Here is an 8,753-nt window from a genome sequence, read left to right as displayed (position 1 = left end):
GCGCTAAAAGGGATCCAGGGATCAACAGTGATACTGGTAGTATCAGATGACTCGTGGTGTTAGTGATGTATCCATAGGACTAGTAGTACTAGACGTGAAGAGCCATGGTCATAGTACTACTTGTAGTGGATGGCCCACAACTATCGGCCTTACTCGTTCGGACTCAGCATTACGTAGTCCAAGTCCGAATCACCGATAACAACCGGTAGTCGGGGTCCAGACGAGGAGTACCTGAAGTGCTATTGGTGGGACCGCCCAGCTGGCCACCATGTGAACATAGTTTTTGGTTCGAGATACACATACTGGTGATAGCCAAGTGTTGTCATGAGAATCGGTCTTACTCATTGGGGACGACTCGTGGTGTTAGCATTTCCGGATGATTTTTTGTGCTAAAAGGGGTCCCGGGTTCAAAAGTGGCACTGGTAGTATCAGATGACTTGTGGTGTTAGTGATGTATATTCGAAGGACCTGTAGTACTAAACGTGAAGAGCCAAAGAGATCGCTTAAGCCTGCACGCAGGCCAGAAATAGACGTGGCAGATACTTAAAAAAATACTTAAAGAAAAAAGAAACATACGTGCCAAAAGAAACATACGTGCCATCCAATTTTTGGCTCATAGATGGATTAACATTTATCACACGCGTATCTATCGGCCCTCCCAAAATCCGCTCCCACCTCCCCCATTATCTGCAACAGCCTCCGATCCAACTGGCCTAGCCGGCTCGAACGCCGATTCCCCACTCATATTCTGGACGCCGTCCCACACGCGACCTTCTCCTCCAAGGCCAGTCCCATCAAACGCCGTCGCCCTGTTCACCGGCTGTATCGGAGCCGCCGTCGTCACCCACGAGAACGGAGCCGCCGGCGACCGCCCATCTGACCTGCGGAACACGACGTCAGTCCACACGTTGGATTTAAGGTGAGAATGCCTGCTCTTGTCATGAGTTAGAACTAAGGCAACAGATGAGATGATTTAAAACGAAATAATGGATTCCGCCTATTCCGCGCATGAACCCATCATGAGATCTTATGGGTTTTTCTCTGAATTTTGCTCCGTCCACAGCATCGTGCTCCTACATGATTATGTTGGAACAGAGCCGCCGGCAACCACCCCACCCGGCCTGTGTGATACAACGGTACTGCTTCCTCTTCATCCACTCATCCGCTTCATGGTGAGAACGCTTGATCTTACACCTGTTAGTCAACAGTGAGGTCAACATAATCCAAAACTCTATGCAAATATCAAATGGCAGAATCATTCAGTACGTACCACGTATTATATTCGCATAAACGATAGTAGAGAAAATTGATCTAGTCTATCTTTATGCATATTTTCCAGGAATGACTAGCTCTTCCTATAGTTCTGCACTAAGAGGCCATTTGCACTAAAACTGGTCTTGGAGGGCTAACACAGATGAAGTCAGTGTCTCTCCGGCGTTATATGTTGGTGCTACTAGCCAAGAGCTACATCAGCAAAAAGCAGAGTATTCACATTGCTGGTAAGGACATTCCTATAACTCCAACAGATGTGTATGAATTAATGGACCTTCCAAATATATAGGAAGAGCTGTAAACCTGTTAAGCGCTTATCAAATAGACGGAAGACTTAAGCTGAGTGACCTTGATAAGAAAATTAAAGCCTCCAAAACTCCAAATGATCATTTCATCAGGCGCTTTGTTTTGTATGCTATTGGCACTATATTAGCACCGACGGTACAAGATTACGTCGACACCAAATATTTCGTCCTTGTACAAGACGTCGCAAGAATTCCCAATTTTAACTGGGGATGTTTCACACTGAACCATTTGTTGACATCCATCAATACTTTAAACTATATTGATCAAGTGAATCTACAAGGAAATCTAGCTTTGCTCCAAGTAAGCGCTACAACACTAGTTGTCATTCTACTATTATTTATATGAAGGGGTAAAATTGCTACTCAACCTAGGTTGTCCAAGCTGGAGGACGAAGTTGGAGACCTCAAAAAGGAACTCCAGGTAAGCGGATACTACAACATCAGTTTTACCCATGACTTCCTATGTTTTCATCTATGCATTTCATGTTACAGGAATTAAGATCCAGGCAATGGCAAGTTCCCATCAACTCCTGGGTTTGACGCATGGAAAGCACGGACTTCTACTGGAACACCTAGTGCAAAACCCGTGGTGCAAAACAAGGAGTTGGACCAAGACTATTCCTGCGGGGCGTACACTAAAATACTTAACTTCAACTTTACATCACAGTTATTCCTGCGGGGCGTACACACTCAAATACATGTTGACATGGGACGGAGATAAAATTACCGATGATTTCACACAGGTCTGCCTAACACTAAATTACATTTGCAATCATGCACTACCTATGCTTCACCGCTATCCCAACCTATGTGTCGCTATCTAATTCAGGCAAAAATACATATTTTCAGCTGGAAAATATGTTCAAGCTTGGTGCATTCGGATTGCAACAAGCTTCGGAAAAAATCATACAAGAATCCTATAACGGTAAGTTCTACACAACTAGCATTTCATGTCATGTAGTTCCTATCCTTCATGATTGAATGTAACGCACCACTATTTCCTCTACAGAAGGACGAGTACGAAGCCAGCATTCCATAGGAACGAAAAGGTGCAGACGACGACGTCACGATTGTCATCAACCCTGATGTTACAAACAAACCAGAGACATCCGGTGCCCCAAAGCATAAACGTGGACGCCCGAGGAAGAATGCCCCTCCTAGTAATCCAGTGAAACAACAATTTGACACCATGTACCATTTTTTACTGACATAGACATGTCAGACAAGAGTTGGTACATTATAGCTTGTGTTTTGCATCGAAACTAACGCGATACATGGAGCAAACAAATTTACAACTAATAAATCTAGGTCTAAGTCTATTGGATAACAATACGGAAACAGACGTCCCATCTAGCTTTACTCTAACAGAGTTTTGCTTACTAACTAGACAACTAGCACAACAATGAGAACCAGGCAAGCAGCATAAGATCATCAAAGAACAAACAGATGCTAAACTTGCTCATTGGCAAAATAGGTTGTGCACGCGAACATGACAGAGATGACTAAAATAGGGGCCACACTTCTTTCCATATTTGTGCAGAATGATTATGGCTGAGGCATGATAATGCACTTGTAGCAACGCGTGCAAAGCGGGCATGAAATTCATATAAAGTAGGCATTCTTCCAAATTGAGTCAATTCTGGTTTTCGAAGATATACTGTACATAATTACTGTCCATTTTATACGGCGACATACATTGCCTAAATAATCAGAACTATGTTTGAGGCTCGGGTCATGTACGTCTTGAGCTCCCGATTCACCTTCTCCTCGTCCCACATGAACACCTGGATGTTCTGCACCCACTCGAAGTACCTCACCATCACTCCGCCGGAGTTGGCCATGATGTCCGCTAGGACCAGCACGCCCTTCTCTGCACCATGAACATGTACATTTCTCTACTATAAGTCAATGTGTGAAATGTGTCAACAAATGCAGCTTAGTTTTGTGGCAAAATGTTGGTGTTCTTGCCTCGTCGGCCTCGGGGTCTGTTGGGTGGTTAGCAGCCTCGATGATGTATTTCGCTTTGATGGCATCAACATTGTCCCTAGGAGAAGAAGATAAACTGAAGATAAACGGTACAATTACAATAGGCAGGTATTGCAGATTTTCTTAACAAACCGAAGTGTCAGACTCGATTCGCAACTTCCATTAGAGATGTCTAGTCCATTCTGAGAAACCTTTCCATGTTAATTAATGTGTGGACTGCTGATACATACTACGTACTAAATATGCAAGTTCAGAAGATGGTGCGTTCTGAATACTAAAGATAAATGTGGCCAGACAGAATAGTCAGGTTTTGCGAAAAATAGTCAGGTTTTGCAGATTTGCTTAATAAACCAAGGTTTCAGACATGACTATCAACTTCCGTTTTGCAGAGAACTAAAGCAATAGAACACTCACTATCAATGGAACGAAGTCGTCATTGCTGTCACAAATTCCTGTATTTTTCTGAGGAACATCAGCAGCGAACTCCTCATCCTACAATTGCCAAATTTTTATTATCGCGTCACGAGAAGTTCAAAATTAGTAAAGAAAAAAAATGTATAGATAATATAGTCTAATAACATGGAGGATGCTATGCGGTCGCTGTGTACTTGTACTACTTGCTGCAGTACTAATGAGCCCTATAAGAAAATACATAAGCAGTTCATTTTCAGTTTGTCTGACGGTTCCACAAGGTAAGCGTGACCGAAGATTCAGAAAGAAAAGAGAGAAGGCAAATGAAATGGTTGAAAAAAAAAGGAGTACTGAATTTGCCTCATAACAATCTCAGTACTTGAGCTTTCGCCCAATGCTCGATTCATCGACCGACCAACCAACCAACCAACTAACTAACTAACTGATAAAAGCGGCCTCCTATATTTATTCTTGTTGATGTATGAGAACATGCATTTGATACTCTGAATCCTGGAAGAATAGACGTGCCTGAATGCAGACATATGAGATTAGATGGTTCCATGAAGGTTCTTGCCATCAGCTCAAAAGCACCACCATCATCATCAGCCGCCGCCGCCGCAGCAGCAGCAGCGATGTGCCTACTGATGCTAATGATATCATCAAGCAAAGAGAGCCTTCGATGCGCCAATGACATCTTCTGCCCCATCTTGGCCTTGGCAGAATGGGGGGAATCACCCGCCGGCGTCCCTCCCTTTCCTTGGAAATTATTCAGGGAACAAAGGAAGAGTAATTGTTATGCGTGTCTACTAGTAGGTACTAGTAGAGGACCAAAAAGAAACACACATATAGTTTAGTAACGTAGAAAACAGATGGTTTCAGCACGTATTTGTACTGTCGCTGCAGTGCCAATGAGATCAACAGAGGGAGATGAAGGGGGGAGCAAGAGACGGTACGTATCATGTCCTCGGGCAGGATGAGCTGCACTCCGGCGGGGCCGGTGTCAACTGGGCGACCTCGACCAGCAGCGGCGACTGCAGTATAGTTAAGGTCGACGACTAGATGCAGGCGTTGGGGACGACCTACTCCGGGCGCGGCTGCTCCCCCTCCTCGGCGGCACGGGCGGACTAGACCTCTTCTTTGTGAGGCCGACGTCAGCAAGGGGACATGGTTGCGCGGGCCCGTGGAGATATCTCCCCCACGCGTGGAGCTCGTCCGGCGACGCCGCTGAAGATGCCCCCGCCACGACCACCCGCCTCCTCCACTGAAGATGCCGCCGCCGCTGAAGATGGACGCCGATCTGGTCGAGGACTCAGCTGTGAGGAGAGGAGCGGGGAGGATAAGACGCAGGAGAAGCGCGGCTGAGCCGGCGGTGCAGCGACCCGGGAGAGGAGGAGGCGAGCGGAGAGGGGATCGACACAACGGGGAAAAAGCGTGCGGGGCTAGGTTTTCTTTTCCTTTTCTTCCAGCGCTGCACACTAAATTGGACGGATCTACCCTTTTAGAAATTGATTAGCCCCATCATAATTTTGTAATGGTCCCACAAGTATTTGTAATTTCATGTAATTCTAATATTGTAACTCCTCGTAACTCCTATTTCTCCACTGTTTGATCGCAGTGAATGGACGGCCCCTAAATTCGCCAATTACTGTAACAGTTGTACCAAAATAAAGCACACTTGGGGCTCATGGAACAGAAGAAAACACTCGGCCATGTAATTGAAGTACATGTATAGACATCATCCTTCCTTCACTACTTCTCCAAGGCGATTAGCAAAAGTAGAAATCTCAGCAGCTGGTCGAGTAGTTGAGAATATATTTTATACAAATAAAAATCAATGATCTGATAACTTTCTACAACTGGAATTTGGAAATTTAATATGCACGTAATTAAATCTTACCACTCTCTGTCAGCACCAGACAATTAAATTTCCCAGAGAAGGCAAACCTATTACGGAGGAGCACAAACATGAGATAGGCGAGGTCTCTCAATCAACTTCAGCCCCTGCACTAAGATAGCATTAAAAGCTGCAAGAAAGGAACCCTGGATGGTCTATTTAGCACTTGACTGTTTTTCAATTCGGTAACATTCACATTTCCTAATAAATAAACAGAGGACACTTGTATGTCCAAAAATCCCCACCCGGCGACTGTATGCTTTCTATTTCTAAAAAACGTGTCGGGCTAAACCGTCACCCGGTTTCAACTAAACCTGAACCACGAATACCCTGGACCATAGCGAACAACTGCCCATCAGCTTGCGACCCACCAAACAGCCAAACATTGGGGGAAATCCCAGGAAGATCACCAGGTCAGAAACACTTCTACTTGTACCAACATTCTTCAGCTCCTTCACCCACTTCACCTTCTTACATTGAAAATCTGAAAAAGAAAAGCATCAGAGAAACTAGATACAGAAATTAGAAACAAACAGGATACTCTGGAAATTACAGAAACTTTGAAGTCTAGAATGAAGAAATACAGTGGCAAAAAATCATAGAACCTACACTATGATCCTGAGGTAGCTGAAAATTACACTGCAGACTCATATTAGTGAAAGCATGCAGAAAAATACAAAAGAATGTGTGCACCTAATAGCATAGAAACATTCAGAAAAATGACAGGAACTCATTTCTAAAGTATAATACGAAAACAAGGCTGCAAAGAGTAGAAAGAAAAAAATCAGAGCCTACACACTGTGTTGACAAAGTAAATGACACTGAAAATTATCAAGAATTACAGTGCAAAAGAGTCCAAGAACACCTACAAATTACAGTCCAAGATTTACACTAGCAGAACTTGCCAACTTACACTGCAACTGCCTAACAATTACATTGCAATAGTCCAAGACTTACAGTGTAAATTCACTAGAAATCAAGACTTACAGTGTAAATCCCCTAGAAATTAACACAAGAATTGACACTGAAAAGTACCAGAGATTTAAACTGGCCAAAACTTGTCAGATTACACTGTAAAATACCTACGAATTACAGTGTAACTGCACAAAAAATACAGTGGAAATCGCCTAGAATATACAGTGTAAATTAAACTCTAAAAATGAACATCTACACTGCAAGAATGTTGATGATCCAGGGTTTACAGTGAAATAACCCAGGAATTACAGTGTAAAGTGCCCCTATATTTACACTGTAACTTCCTGGGCAATGTAAAAACACATGGACTTACACAAGAAAAACCATGGAATTACAATGTAAAAGCATCTGAACTTATAGTGTAAATACAGACTAAAAATACAGAGTAACTACAGCGATACTGCCATAATAAATACAGTAGGAATCACCAAAGAATCTACGCTAGAAATACCCAGGAACATTTAAAATACACCGGAAAGACCAATATCCGCAGAGAATTGTAAGTTACTCTGCAGACATGGCAAGAAATGCATCAACAAGAAGCAGAAATACACCGGAAAGACCCTCCATTAAAAATACAAAGGGCAAAAGAAAAGAAATAACAGAGAATAAATTAACTTACTCTGCAGACATGGCAAGAAATGCATCAACAAGATACAACAGCCGCAGAAGAAGCAGCAGAAGCCCTGTTTGAGAACATGAATTTAGAGTAGGAGACTGAAGATGTTGATCCTAGAGCAGCAGCAACAACAACAAACACTGATCTTACAGCAAAACAAATAAATAAAATTTTACAGAGCAATGTGGCTGAAGTACAATCTAAATCTCAGAACAAAAAACATTGTAAGAGAGCGGAAAATTACAGAGCATGCCACACAAATTATAGTGCAAAAAATCAGTGCAATTACAAGGCAAAATTGGGCATATTACAGCGTAAAACTGAAGAAATACAGTGTAAGTACGTCAGGCATAATATATTGAAAGTACCACTAAAAATACAGTGTAAGTACGTCAGGCATAATATATTGAAAGTACCACTAAAAATACAGTGTAAAAACCATTATAAATACAGTGAAATTTTGAGCCAAATTACACAGTAAAATAGGAAAACTAGAGTAAAAAGGCATAAGAATTACACTGGCTAAAAACTGAATATAAATTACAGAATAAATATGGGATACAGAGGAAAAGCACAAGAATTACAGCGGGCCATTTGGGCAAATTACAGTAAAATTACAGTGTACATATAGGGTAATTACAGTGGAATAGCACATGAATTACAGTGGGCAATTCAATAGGGCAAATTACACTAAAAAGGCACAGGAATTACACTGGCATGGGGATTACACAGTAAATATGGTATATTGCACTGTAATTACAGGAAAAAATACACTGGAATTACAAAGAAAGAACCATGAGGACTACACTAAAAAAAGGACCTAAATTACACTATAATTCTAGGGCATATTACACTGGAATTACAAAGAAAGAACCATGGGGACTACATTGAAAATCTGAGCTAAATTACACTATAATTGTAGAGTATGTTACACTGTAATTACAAATAAAAAAAGCATGGGGACTACAACGTGGACTAACACTAAACTACATCAGCACTACAGGGCTAGCACATACAAATTCAGAGAGATGATATAAGACTGACAAAACCACGGGAACTAAACACCTACAAGGCTACAACAATATAAGAGGGATTCAAGACAAGAGCAAAAAATGAGCAGGCAACTGAACACATCAGGAGCCAACAAATTCAGAGGAAGGATACACAAAAATAAGCACTACATCTACATCGCAAGCTAGCAGAAACCCAGGCCAGGCCATCTACAGCAGATATAAAATGCACGCAGAAAATCAGGCGACTGCTACACCTGCATCTACAGCATAGGAAACAA

General features: G+C 42.3%; 2 long non-coding RNA genes across 2 annotated transcripts; one reads left to right on the top strand and one right to left on the bottom strand.

Moving 5' to 3' along the window:
• Nucleotides 1-693: 693 nt before the first annotated feature.
• Nucleotides 694-2,312, top strand: LOC147966406 (uncharacterized). Its single transcript, XR_015607751.1, has 4 exons — nucleotides 694-919; nucleotides 1,064-1,172; nucleotides 1,340-1,998; nucleotides 2,070-2,312. It is a non-coding gene; the product is annotated as an uncharacterized LOC147966406 (long non-coding RNA).
• An 806-nt stretch (nucleotides 2,313-3,118) lies between these two features.
• Nucleotides 3,119-5,437, bottom strand: LOC125554434 (uncharacterized). The gene is made up of 4 exons (XR_015607750.1): nucleotides 4,503-5,437; nucleotides 3,978-4,055; nucleotides 3,546-3,621; nucleotides 3,119-3,447 (listed from the first exon to the last, which is right to left on the bottom strand). It is a non-coding gene; the product is annotated as an uncharacterized LOC125554434 (long non-coding RNA).
• Between the last annotated feature and the right edge of the window lie 3,316 nt (nucleotides 5,438-8,753).

This window comes from Triticum urartu, chromosome 6A (assembly GCF_056163025.1).
Source record: "Triticum urartu cultivar PI428250 chromosome 6A, HENAU_Tu73, whole genome shotgun sequence".
Lineage (NCBI taxonomy): Eukaryota > Viridiplantae > Streptophyta > Magnoliopsida > Poales > Poaceae > Triticum > Triticum urartu.
Note: the sequence above shows the minus strand (reverse complement) of the source record. Positions and strands in the feature narration are given on the sequence as shown.